General features: G+C 39.8%; 1 long non-coding RNA gene across 1 annotated transcript; it reads right to left on the reverse strand.

Annotated features, from left to right (window-relative positions):
* Positions 1 to 12,780: 12,780 nt before the first annotated feature.
* Positions 12,781 to 14,375, reverse strand: LOC115460713. Its single transcript, XR_003940543.1, has 3 exons — positions 14,318 to 14,375; positions 13,584 to 13,620; positions 12,781 to 12,803 (listed from the first exon to the last, which is right to left on the reverse strand). It is a non-coding gene; the product is annotated as an uncharacterized LOC115460713 (long non-coding RNA).
* Between the last annotated feature and the right edge of the window lie 200 nt (positions 14,376 to 14,575).

A 14,575-nucleotide genomic window follows, 5' to 3' on the forward strand; every position in this document is an offset into this window, starting at 1 on the left:
CCTATCTGCTGCTTTTTCGACACTGTTGACCACACCATACTTCTAGATACGCTATCCTCGATTGGATTCCAGGGCTCTGTTCTTTCCTGGTTCTCCTCCTGCCTCTCACTTCACACTTTCAGTGTTCACTCTGGCGGTTCCTCTTCAACTTCCATCCCGCTTTCAGTTGGTGTCCCCCAGGGTTCTGTCCTTGGACCCCTCCTTTTCTCCATCTATACCTCTTCTCTTGGTACCCTGATTTCATCCCATGGCTTTCAATACCATCTTTATGCAGATGACTCTCAGATCTACATCTCCACCCCTGAAATCTCAACCGTAATCCAGGACAAAATTTCATCCTGCTTGTCTGACATTGCTGCTTGGATGTTTCAACGCCATTTGAAGCTAAACATGACTAAAACCGAACTTCTCATTTTTCTCCCTAAACCCACTTCCCCTCTTCCCCCATTCTCTATTTCCATTAATGGCTCTCACATCCTCCCTGTCTCCTTGGCTCGTAACCTTGGATTCATCTTTGATTCCTCTCTCTTCTTCTCTGCGCATATTCAACAGATTGCCAAAACCTGTCGTTTCTTTATCTACAGACACAAAAGAGAGGGTAAAACAGCATACAAAATAATACAGAAACAAAAAAAAACAACACTGGGCCTTCAGGATTGAGATGATAAAAGTTTCTTGTTTATTAATTGAAGGACAGACCCGACACGGGCCGTGTTTCGGCGCACTGGCGCCTGCCTCAGGGGTCAGCTAATCCTGATCAAAAAATTGTAGGTGGTACTGTCACAGTGTAGCACCTTTGATGTGGAATGGAGTCTCAATTGCTCCAAGAGCCTAATCATCATGGACAACGCTGTTAGTCTATTTGGCAGGTTTTTTAGACTGACAGTGTTGTCCATGCTGATTAGGCTCTTGGAGCAATTTTTTGATCAGGATTAGTTAACCCCTGAGGCAGGCGCCAGTGCGCCAAAACACGGCCCGTGTCGGGTCTATCCGTCAATTAATAAACAAGAAACTTTGATCATCTCAATCCTGAAGGCCCAGTGTTGCTTTTTTGTTTCTTTATCTACAACATTAGCAAAATTTGCCCCTTCCTTTCTGAATACGCTACCAGAACCCTTATCCAAACCCTTGTCACCTCTCGCTTGGATTATTGCAATTTGCTTCTCACTGGTCTTCCACTCAGCCATCTCTCTCCTCTCCAGTCTGTCCAAAATTCTGCAGCACGACTTATTTTCCGCCAAAATCGTTATACCCACACTAGCCCACTCCTCAAGTCACTTCATTGACTCCCTGTCCGCTTCCGCATACAGTTCAAACTTCTCTTACTGACCTTTAAATGCATCCATTCTGCAGCCCCCCATTACCTCTCCACTCTCATCTCTCCCTACATTCCTCCCCGTGAACTCCGCTCGCTGGACAAATCTCTCTTGTTGTCCCCCTTCTCCTCCACTGCTAACTCCAGACTTCGTTCCTTTTCCCTCGTGGCACCTTATGCCTGGAATAGACTTCCTGAGCCTGTACGACTAGCTCCATCTCTACCTGTTTTCAAATCTATGCTGAAAACCCACCTTTTCACCACTGCTTTTGGCTCCTAGCCACTACTCAATTGCCCTCCCCTTGTTCCTTCTCACCCAGTACTTCCCTCACCCTTAATTGTCTTGTCTGTCTGTATTTTTAGATTGTAAGCTCTATTGAGCAGGTACTGTCTCTCTGTGTCAGGTGTTCAGCGCTGCATGTGTCTGGTAGCGCTATACAAATGATAATGATAATAATAATGTTGCCATTTTTTGGGAGACTTTTTACCTACTGTGGGAAAAACATCTTCTGCCACTACCGCAGGACCCTTTATCCTGCAGTAGGTAAAAAGCCTCCCAAAAAAGCAGCTTGGTAAAAGGACACCTCATTTAATGATGGATCTATAGAAAAATATTTAAGAATTTTTTTTTTTAATTATGACAATTGAGGGTAATAAGGTCTTTTTTTATTTTTTTAACTGAACATTTTGTATGTTGGTTCAGGCTATTGTATTGCTTCAATTGGATTATTGTAATGCTCTATATGTTGAATTAAATACAAGATTAGTTAACCAGTTGCAGTTATTGCAAAATACTGCAGCCAAAATGATTTATAGCTGCTCTCATTATGTTCATGTAACACCTTTGCTTAGAAGTCTGAATTGTTTGCCAGTCTTTGCATGGATAGTTTTTAAGACTGTTCCTATTGTACTTAATATATTGCAGAGGAACTGTTCTTTCTTTCTTCCGCAGTTAATAGGTTATCCAGTTTTAAGATTAAATTGTCGTTTCTGTTCTACTCTATTATTGAGATTTCCATTTGTTAAAAACGCTCGCAATAAGAGAATTCATGATGGCTCTTTCTCTTTTCAAGCTAGTAAATTGTGCAATTCTATACCAATACAAGTTTTTGTACTTTCTAGTTACTTACAGTTTCACAAAGGATTGAAAATGTATCTTTTTAGTAAGTATCTGAATGAATAACTCTGTAGGGTCTTCTTGATCCTTAATGGTGAGCTTTAAATGTATGTAACCTGCTTAGATTCTGCATTGATATTAGCAGGATATAAATACCTTGAATAGAATACAATCGAATGTTTCAGCAAAAAAACAAACAAACAACTGTGTCAGGAGTCTATGCAATCTATAAAAATTAAGTAAGTAAATAAGGGCTTCTTTTACTCAAGCCACTCTAGTGATTACCCGTGTGCAAATGAAAAAAAGCCCATTCAATTCCTATGGGCTTCCTCTCATTTGCCGCATGACAATCGCTGACATGGCTTAGTAAAAGAAGCCCTAAGTAAATACATAAATATGTAGAATTAGACAAATTAAAACAGCAAAAATGATGACATCGAAAAAATAAAACTCAATACTTTAAAAACTCAATATAAAAATGTTAAAATTAATAAACATTAATGGAATAAATAAATTAATATTTATATGGATAAATACATAAATAAATAACACCCCTGTTTACTAAGCCATACTGGTGGCTTCCATGCGCTAACGTCAACACAGCCCATTTATATTGAATGGACTGTGTCAACATTGCCATGTGGCAGCTGCTAATGCGGCTTAGTAAACGGGGGGGGGGGGGGGTAAATGAATGCATTAAATAAATAACAACTCTACGGAGGGTGAACAGCAGAATTAAAAAGAATGTATAATTTTTAAAAAGAATGGAGGAAGAACTCAAACAGACTGTTATTGTAACATTGTGTTTAACATAAATAAACTTAGATGATGCACACTTTGATGCACATGGTAAGCAAATGGAAGCCGGACACGAGATAAAAATGCCAGAGAAAGTGCACCAGGTTATATTTAAAAAAAACCTGTCAATTATGAAGTGTAAAATGAAGCAAATAATAAAAATGACTGTACATTCTATCAAAGCATATATAACATACCTCACTAATGATGTGTTGCTGGTTCAATGTGGGAAAGATCATTGATGTAAAAGCCTTAATCAGCCAGTACAAACAAACCAAATAGAGTGAAGGAAGGAAAAAGATAAGAAAAAGGAGAGCAAAAGGATAGGGACAAGATACAGGGAAAAGGGTTAATGAAAGAAAAAGGGGGTGGGGGGAAGAGGGGGAGGGAAAGGAGAAGGAAAGAAAAGGAGTGTGTTATTATTAATGGAACACACAATGGAATGATGTTAAAGTGAAAAAAGATACTGCTGAACAGCATACATGTAAACTGAGGGGGGTCTTTTACAAAGGCATAGTAGCATTTTTAGCATAAGCTAAATGCTAGGAATATATGGGCATCTCTACCATTTACCACATGCTTATTTTTAACTTGCACTAAAAATACTAGTGCAACTTTGCAAAAGCTCCACTAAATAAATTATATTTATTTATTTATTTGATTGATTGATTTTTCAACTTTTTTTTCAAGGTACCCCATAGTGCAAGAGCATACAAATATACGGTTGAGCTGCCTGGTTCTTTAAGCTCAGACACTTGCTTGGAAAAAGAATCCAAACAGTAAAAATACAAAACATTTTAGATTATGAAAAATGAATAGTCTTTCATATCAAAATACACTGGTGCATGTGCACTAATGGATACATAAATGGATAATATGAAGTAGTGAAGATAAAGAGAAAATATTTAATTGCAAAGAGAAAGAGGAATAAATTTTTAAAAAGGGTTCCAGAGATGATCCAGGAAATTACAGACTGGTAAGCCTGGCTTCAGTACAGGGCAAAATAGTGGAAACTATTATATAAAAAATAAAATTATGGAACAGATAGACAAACATGGTTTAATAGGACAGAGTCAGCATGAGTTCAACCAAGGGAAGTCTTGCTCACCAATTTGCTTCATTTCTTTGGAGGTGTGAATAAACATGTGAAAAATGGTGAGTCGGTTGATGTAGTCTATTTTGATTTTCAGAAAGCTTTTGACAAAGTCCTTCATGAGATACTTTAATTACAGTCATGCGATAGGAGGCGATGTCCTTCTGTGGATTAGGAATTGACTATTGGACAGAAAACATAGGGTAAGGTTAAATGACCATGTTTCTCAACGGAGGAGGGTGAATAGTGAAGTGCTGCAGGGATCTGTACTGGGGCTAATGCTATTTAACATATTTATAAATGACCTGGAAATTGGATCGATGAGTGAGTGATTAAAATTGCAGATGACAAAAAACTATTCAAAGTTGTTCAAAGAAGAGTGACCAAAATGATAAAGGGATGGAATTCATCCCATATGAGGAAAGACTAAAAGAGTGCATATGATTGAGATCTATAAAATCATTGGCTCCATATTCTTCCGCATACATTTCAAATTCCTCTTATTGACTTACAAATGTATTCACTCTGCAGCTCCTCAGTACGTCTCCTCTCTTATCTCTCCCTAAACTCCTCCCCGGGATCTCCATTCACTGGGTAAATCTTTCTTATCTGCACAATTCTCAACTGCTAACTCCAGACTCCGTTCCTTTTATCTTGCTGCACCATATGCCTGGAATAGACTTCCTGAGCCAGTACGTCAAGCTCCATCTCTTGCCATCTTCAAATCTAGGCTAAAAGCTCACCTTTTTGATGCTGCTTTTAACTCCTAACCCATACTCACTTGTTCATTACCCATGCTTTATCATTCCCAACTTAGTAATTCCTTTATTCCTTATTTGTCCTGTTTGTCTGTCCTAAGATTGTAATCTGTGTCTAGAAGGAATTTCTCTTCATGTCCAGTGTACAGTACTACGTACATCCAGTAGTGCTATAAAAATGATAAGATATAGTAGTAGTAGTAATCAATTGTTTGCTCTTTCAAAAAGTACAAAGACTAGGGAGACATTCAATGAAGTTCATAGTAATACTTTTAAAAGAAAAAGGAGGAAATATTTTTCACGCAAAGAATAGTTAAGCTCTGGAATTTGTTGCTGGAGGATGTGGTAATGGCGGTTAGCACATCTGAGTTTAAAAAAGGTTTGGACAAGTTCCTGGAGGAAATGTCTATACTCTGTTATTGAGATGGAGATGGAGGATGCCCCTGCTTTCCCTTGGATTGGTAGCATGGAATGTTGCTACAATTGGGTGTTTGCCAGATTCTTAATGTAAAAGTACTTACGTAGATAACTAGGATCTGCTGCTAAATGGTCAAAGAAGAAATGAGCAAATTAGTGCCTGGTATTTAAAGAAGCAATGGCACCAAAAAACAGAAAGCCTCTGATGACATGTGCAGCCATGAATAATTCATAAGACTGGCAGAAAACGAATAATATAAAATATTGACGATAAAGAGTAAATACTTAGTTGCAAAGAGAAAGAAGAACCAAAACTACTTATATAATTAAGCTTACACTGTGAAACTAAGATCTACCGCTGAATGGTCAAAGAAAGAAATGCACAAATTGGTGGCGGTATTTCAAGAAGGAATTGCTCCAAAAAAACACAGGCCTTCTGATATCATTCACAGGCATGAATAATTTGTCTAACCGGCAACAAAACGCGAGGAGAGTGAATAGTCAATAATTCTCTAACCTGGAAAAAGAAAAATGTGACCTTGCAAAAGCAAATGTGAATGCTTATAAATAGTGCAGAAAAAAGGAAGTATGTGAAAAATGCAGTATGTGGAAAAAAACATTATGCAAGAGATACCAGGCTAGCTACTCAGACTCACACCATACCTTGCTGCTACTGTCTTTGTTCACTACTGGAACAATGTCTATCTAGGTTGCACCTGATCTAACATCAAGAGATTTCAGCCCCTTCGAAATGTAGCCATCTCATTATTATGCCATGCTCAATGCTGAGACCACGTTTCCCCCATTATTACAGAAATATCACTGGTTGCTCATCCACCAACGTATTATTTTTAAGATTCTCACCCTCACATTTAAAGCTTACAGATTTGGCCTTCCACAATATACCTATTCACTAACCATCCCGTACTCACCAACCCATCTATTTTGCTCTTTAAATGATCATTGTTTGGTCCTACCAGCTCCTAAATTCACCCAGTTAGGAGGCAATTCTATATATGATGTTCATTATTGCTTGTTAAATGCTGTTATCAGAGCTCATTAGCTTGTTAAGCCAATTAAGTTATGCATGGTGGTATACAATCTGAGCTGATTTTAGCACTTAAATCTAAGCGCACTATATAGAATCCTGGAGTTAGTGTCTACCAGACAGCATGCCTTCTTTTCTGCAACCTCATCTTTTTGGAATTCACTCCCTATACATATTCATTCTGACCCCTAAGTATTAAAGCTAATTTTAAGGCTTGGATATTTATAAGTACATAAGTAATGCCATACTGGGAAAAGACCAAGGGTCCATCGAGCCCAGCATCCTGTCCACGACAGCGGCCAATCCAGGCCAAGGGCACCTGACAAGCTTCCCAAACGTACAAACATTCTATACATGTTATTCCTGGAATTTTGGATTTTTCCAAGTCCGTTTAGTAGCGGTTTATGGACTTGTCCTTTAGGAAACCGTCCAACCCCTTTTTAAACTCTGCTAAGCTAACCGCCTTCACCACTTTCTCCAGCAACGAATTCCAGAGTTTAATTACACGTTGGGTGAAGAAACATTTTCTCCGATTTGTTTTAAATTTACTACACTGTAGTTTCATCGCATGCCCCCTAGTCCTAGTATTTTTGGAAAGCGTGAACAGAAGCTTCACATCCACCTGTTCCACTCCACTCATTATTTTATATACTTCTATCATGTCTCCCCTCAGCCGTCTCTTCTCCAAGCTGTATAGCCCTAGCCTCCTTAGTCTTTCTTCATAGGGAAGTCGTCCCATCCCCGCTATCATTTTAGTCGCCCTTCGCTGCACCTTTTCCAATTCTACTATATCTTTCTTGAGATGCGGCGACCAGAATTGAACACAATACTCAAGGTGCGGTCGCACCATGGAGCGATACAATGGCATTATAACATCCTCACACCTGTTTTCCATACCTTTCCTAATAATACCCAACATTCTATTCGCTTTCTTAGCCGCAGCAGCACACTGAGCAGAAGGTTTCAGTGTGTTATCGACGACGACACCCAGATCCCTTTCTTGGTCCGTAACTCCTAACGTGGAACCTTGCATGACGTAGCTATAATTCGGGTTCTTTTTTCCCACATGCATCACCTTGCACTTGCTCACATTAAACATCATCTGCCATTTAGCCGCCCAGTCTCCCAGTCTCGTAAGGTCCTCTTGTAATTTTTCACAATCCTGTCGTGATTTAATGACTTTGAATAACTTTGTGTCATCAGCAAATTTAATTACCTCGCTAGTTACTCCCATCTCTAAATCATTTATAAATATATTAAAAAGCAGCGATCCTAGCACGGACCCCTGAGGAACCCCACTAACTACCCTTCTCCATTGTGAATACTGCCCATTTAACCCCACTCTCTGTTTCCTATCCTTCAACCAGTTTTTAATCCACAATAGGACATTTCCTCCTATCCCATGACCCTCCAATTTCCTCTGTAGCCTTTCATGAGGTACCTTGTCAAACGCCTTTTGAAAATCCAGATACACAATATCAACCGACTCCCCTTTGTCCACATGTTTGTTCACTCCTTCAAAGAATTGAAGTAAATTGGTCAGGCAAGATTTCCCCACACAAAAGCCATGCTGACTTGGTCTCAGTAATCCATGTCCTCGGATGTGCTCTGTAATTTTGTTTTTAATAATAGCCTCTACCATTTTCCCAGGCACCGACGTCAGACTCACCGGTCTATAATTTCCCGGATCTCCCCTGGAGCCTTTTTTAAAAATGGGCGTTACATTGGCCACCCTCCAATCTTCCGGTACCATGCTCGATTTTAAGGATAAGTTGCATATCACTAGCAGTAGCTCCGCAAACTCGTTTTTCAGTTCTATCAGTACTCTAGGATGAATACCATCTGGTCCAGGAGATTTGCTACTCTTCAGTTTGCCGAACTGCCCCATTACGTCCTCCAGGTTTACCGTGAAGTCAGTAAGTTTCTCCGACTCGTCCGCTTGAAATACCATTTCCGACACCGGTATCCCACCCAAATCTTCCTCGGTGAAGACCGAAGCAAAGAATTCATTCAGTCTCTCCGCTACGTCTTTGTCTTCCTTGATCGCCCCTTTTACCCCTCGGTCATCCAGCGGCCCAACCGATTCTTTTGCCGGCTTCCTGCTTTTAATATACCGAAAAAAAATTTTACTATGTTTTTTTGCCTCTAATGCTATCTTTTTTTCATACTCCCTCTTGGCCTTCTTAATCTGCACCTGGCATTTGCTTTGACACTCCTTATGCTGTTTCTTGTTATTTTCAGACGGTTCCTTCTTCCATTTTCTGAAGGCGTTTCTTTTAGCCCTAATAGCTTCCTTCACCTCACTTTTCAACCAGGCCGGGTGTCTTTTGGACTTCTGTCTTTCTTTTCTAATTTGCGGAATATGTATGGCCTGGGCCTCCAGGATGGTATTTTTGAACAGCGTCCACGCCTGTTGTACAGTTTTTACTCTCTCAGTTGCCCCCCTAAGTTTTTTTTTTACCGTTCTTCTCATTTTATCATAGTCTCCTTTTTTAAAGTTAAACGCTAACGTATTTGACTTTCTGTGTACAGTTACTTCAAGGTCGATGTCAAAACTGATCATATTATGGTCACTGTTATCAAGCGGCCCCAGTACCATAACGTCCCTCACCAGATCATGCGCTCCACTAAGGACCAAGTCTAGAATTTTTCCTTCTCTCGTCGGCTCCTGCACCAGTTGCTCCATAAAGCTGTCCTTGATTTCATCAAGGAATTGTATCTCTGTAGCGTGTCCCGATGTTACATTTACCCAGTCTATATTTGGATAATTGAAGTCACCCATTATTATCACATTGCCCATTTTGTTCGCGTCTCTGATTTCTTTTATCATTTCTGTGTCTACCTGCTCATCCTGGCGAGGCGGACGATAGTACACTCCTATCACCATTTTTTTCCCTTTTATATATGGAATTTCAACCCACAGTTATTCAAAGGTGTGATCTGTGTCCTGCTGAATTTGTAATCTATCTGAGTCAAGGCTCTCGTTAATATACAATGCTACCCCTCCACCAGTCCGGTCCACCCTATCATTACGATATACTTTGTACCCTGGTATGACAGTGTCCCACTGGTTATCCTCCTTCCACCAGGTCTCAGTAATGCCTATTATATCCAATTTTTCATTTAGTGCAATATATTCCAACTCTCCCATCTTATTTCTTAGACTCCTAGCATTTGCATATAGACATTTCAGAGTATGTTTGTTGTTCTTATTTGCATGATGCTTAGTACCTGACACTATTGATTTGACATCTTTTGTCTGATCTTTAGTTGTATTTAAGGGCACCTGGCCTACCACGGTTTGTTGTGTAACCTCACTATCCAGAAACCCTATCTTCCCTGTTTGTGAGGTATCTTTGCAAGATACCTTTTCCCGAACCATGCGCTTTTGAGCGACTGTCGGCCTTCCCCCTATTTCTAGTTTAAAAGCTGCTCTATCTCCTTTTTAAATGCCGACGCCAGCAGCCTGGTCCCACCCTGGTTAAGGTGGAGCCCATCCTTTCGGAATAGGCTCCCCCTTCCCCAGAATGTTGCCCAGTTCCTAACAAATCTAAAACCCTCCTCCCTGCACCATCGTCTCATCCACGCATTGAGACTCTGGAGCTCTGCCTGTCTCTTGGGCCCTGCACGTGGAACAGGTAGCATTTCAGAAAATGCTACCCTAGAGGATCTGGATTTGAGCTTTCTACCTAAGAGCCTAAATTTGGCTTCCAGAACCTCTCTCCCACATTTTCCTATGTAATTGGTACCCACATGTACCAAGACAGCAGACTCCTCCCCAGCATTATCTAAAATCCTATCTAGGTGAGGCGTGAGGTCCGCCACCTTCGCACCAGGCAGGCAAGTCACCAGGCGATCCTCACGTCCACCAGCCACCCAGCTATCTATATGCCTAATGATCGAATCACCAACTACAACAGCTGTCCTAACCTTTCCCTCCCGGGCAGCACTTGGAGACATATCCTCAGTGCGAGAGGATAGTACATCCCCTGGTGGGCAGGTCCTGGTTACAAGAGTACTTCCTACTTCACCAGGGTGATGCTCTCCTTCTAGGAGACCTCCCTCCTCCAAGGTAGCACAAGGGCTACTAGACTGGAGGTGGGACCTCTCTACAACATCCCTGTAGGTCTCCTCTATGTACCTCTCTGTCTCCCTCAGCTCCACCAAGTCTGCTACTCTAGCCTCAAGAGAACGGACATTTTCTCTAAGAGCTAGGAGCTCTTTGCATCGGGCGCAAACATATGACATCTCACCAACTGGGAGATAATCATACATGTGACACTCAATGCAAAAGACTGGATAGCACCCCTCTCGCTGCTGGACTGCTGACTCCATCTTAGTGTTTTTGAGTTTTCCAATATTTTAAAACTTGCTACAGTATTAAGGATATTAGCCTAATATAAAAGTGTCTTTTACTTTATATAGTGTATTGTATGATTTATTTAGTATTTCCTTCTTAGATGGTAATGAAATGTATTTAAAACTCTATAAGAGCACTCCTTGCTTGTTACCCTAATTACAATAACTGACTATAAATGAGGAGTTGTCCTAGGGGTGGGTGGGTGGGAATACTAAATTAGATCCTGCAGTTGCTGTTAGATTCTATCTGTTAATGCTGTGGTGCAAGGCTTTTAAAACTAAGTGGAAAGGACTATGGAGATTAGCTGTTTTCTGTTAGCTGTTGAAATTTGCTTTTTAAGTTTGCCTAACACTAACCTACAATTCCTCCTTTAAACCCCAATCTTTAAGTTCCCAAAGCACAAGCAAAGTAGCGTTCACTTACCAGAGAAATGTCCTCTTCTCTCAGAACTTCTCAGAAAGAAACCCAAGCCAATGGCAATTGCATTCTTTCAAATACCCCTCTCACTGCCTCCAGCGGCCACGCTTTTCCCACATCCCGGACCTTCCCTCCTATTGCCTGCCTCCATCCCTCCCCTTCTGCCTTTCTACCTCCAACCTCTTGTTCCTATGTCTAATCTGCCTTCTCCTACCTATGTGACCTCCTCGGCCCAGCCTCATTTTCCCACCATGCCCAGGTCGCCATCTTTTTGTGTGGCTGACCCACGTAAGCGTCAAGATCAGCTTCCTTTCCTATCAAATTTTATTGTAGTTCTTTTCCTTTCCAGATGATTTTTAACCATTGTAAACCACCTAGATCTGCAAGTTATGCATGACGGTATAGCAAATTTTAATAAAAACAAGAAACTAACCCAAACCGGAGATTGAATAGACATGACAATTGAATTTTAAAAAGTCATGATGCTGCAGACATCACACTGTAACTCAAAACACAAAAAAAGGTAAGAAAAATGGGAAAGGCAGGGAGAGAGGGAAAAGGGAGGGAGAAAAAGGAAAAATAAGAGAGGGAGAAAAGAAAGGAAGGGAGAGAAGGGAAAAACAAACATGAAGGAATGGGGAAGGAAAGAAGGGAAAGAGGGAAGAGAATGGAAAAGAAAATGGAAGAGAGAGGGAGCAGGGAGGAGAAGGGGAGAACTAGGATAGATGAATAAAGGGTGAGGAAAGAAAAGGGGATGGGGATGGGAAAAAGGGAAGGAGGGGGATCAGGTGTGCATTGAACTCTTTAGTATTCGTGGAGGGGCATAATCGAAACGGGCCGCCCATCTCTAAGGATGCCCAACTCCGGGAACGTCTACGACAAGGGGTGGTCCGAATCGTATTTTCAAAAAAGATGGGCGTCCATCTTTCGTTTCAAAAATACGGTTTGTACAGACCAAATCTCATGAATTTGGTCCTTTCTGAGATGGGCGGGGTTTTTTTTAAGCGATAATGGAAACTAAAAACGCCCAATTCAGAAACGTTCTAATCCAAGCCATTTGGTCGTGGGAGGGACAACTGTACAACAGCACCATAGCTCTTAGGGGTGAAGGGAGCAACTACATGTGGGTTTTAGAGGCCTCCCATTTACTATCACAAGTGTTACAGGGAGGGGGGGGAAGGGCCAGGGTCTGCTTGCCTGCCTGAAGTGCACTGCAGTACCCACTAAAATGCTCCAGGGACAGGACTTGTTGCTGCTGTATAACCTTGGCACACCAGTTGACACCTAAAGACTAATCTTTCTGAAAAAGTCCTTTATTTGAATAACCATGTTTACTCACAGTTAAGAGTACAGAAAAAAGAGAGTGGGAAATGGACCAATGACTCCAGGACAACGGGAAATGAAATACCAAGGAACCACTTTATTAAATGACTCGACACAAAAAAAACTGTGTTTCGGCCAGAAGGCCTGCCTCAGGAGTCTAAAAACAACAAATATTTAAAAACATAAATAAGCATTTAGTAACATAATTTGAAATAAACAACACAATTAAAAAATGATGATAGGAGATAATACAACAAAAAAATACCTAACTATGTATCTAAAATAGAAATATCTAAAGTAAATATATCTAAAGTGAAATGAAATTATAAACATGGAGACATGATATATACATAAACAATGCAGAATAATAAAATATCTGAAAACATGAATAAACATTAAGTGACATAAATTGAGGTAAAGCATCAAAAATAAAAATGATAGTAAAAGATTATACAACAAAAAATTCTTAACAATATGTATCTAAAATAAAATTATCTAAAGTGAAATGAAATTATAAGCATGAAGGCATGATGTAAACAATGCGGAATAATAAAATGAACATATAGGGTCTAAAAAAGGCACATATATATGCATGTATAATTATGTGTCCATATGTGGGGACTCTATATGATATAACAGTTGAAAAAATTCTGATATGTAATGTTAAGGTAATATGTCCAAATGTTAAGTTGATATGTCCAAAAGTAGATCTGTGATTTAAGGCAAAAAAAGGGGGTCAGAGGAAATATATATATATATATACATGTGCATACATACGCACATATACACATATACATACACACAACTACATACACATACACATTAAATGTCCATGTATTTTTGAACATCACTGTTATTTAGTAATGTATGAACAAACAGTGGATAAGAAAAAAATGAAATAAAGATGTTACTATAAAAGAAAAACAGAATGACCGACCTTGGTGATCCTTGTAAAGAACTTGGGGTCGGATAGTCTATAGGAAAAAATATATATAGTAAACAGAAGAGGACAAGCATCGTTGATACGACCAAAATTACATCAGAAATATATTGTCTTTTTTAAAAGGAAATATCAACAGAGCATAACATTATCAATCAAAAAAGTGTAGGGCAGGAAGATATATATGATGCTTCCACTGCATGGCGTTTGTGACTTAAAATAAGATAAGGGATATATGCGCACACAGTAAGGGATATATACATAGTGCTGCAACTGCACGGTGTTTGTAACGGTTATTGCGGAGCGGGCAAATGATATCACAAAATTAGTGACTATAAACATATGTAAGCTGAAAAATATATTCTCATAGAGAAACGTCAGTAAGGAATATATACATAGTGCTGTAACTGCACGGTGTTTGTACTGTCAAATGGCGTAAACGGTTATTGAAAAAACGTAAAGCAAGACAGAATACATAGTGCTGCAACTGCACAGTGTTTGTACTCTCATACAGCATTTGCGGTTATAAAAATGGCAGCCAAAAAAATGCAAAAACAGTGATTATGAACAATTGCGAGCTATAAAGTGAGCATAACGCACGTCTAAATGAGATATATTTGGCCTTCTGTCGCTATGTATGTCTCGCGTAGACGAACAAAATAACATCATTTTTAGTGCCCTTATATCGCTATAAATATCCTCCATGAACAAGCGGAAAAAAGAGTATTTACCTTGAAAAAGACCTTTATAAAATCTTGTTAGCGAAGCGTTTCGTTATGCTTGAAGTAAACTGTGGGAGAAAAAGCGTATGTTATAAATACTATGTTTGGCGCCAAAAAATAAATAGAGACGTATTACGTGAGCATGCTGATTGGATGAAACATGATCATGTGGTGATTGGTGTAGTAGAGTGTGTCCAATCAGAACATCTGAAAAACGGAAGATTGACATAATGGTGAGCCAATAATGAACACGAATGAGTATAAACT

The sequence above is a fragment of the Microcaecilia unicolor genome, chromosome 1 (genome assembly GCF_901765095.1).
Source record: "Microcaecilia unicolor chromosome 1, aMicUni1.1, whole genome shotgun sequence".
Classification (NCBI taxonomy): Eukaryota; Metazoa; Chordata; class Amphibia; order Gymnophiona; family Siphonopidae; genus Microcaecilia; species Microcaecilia unicolor.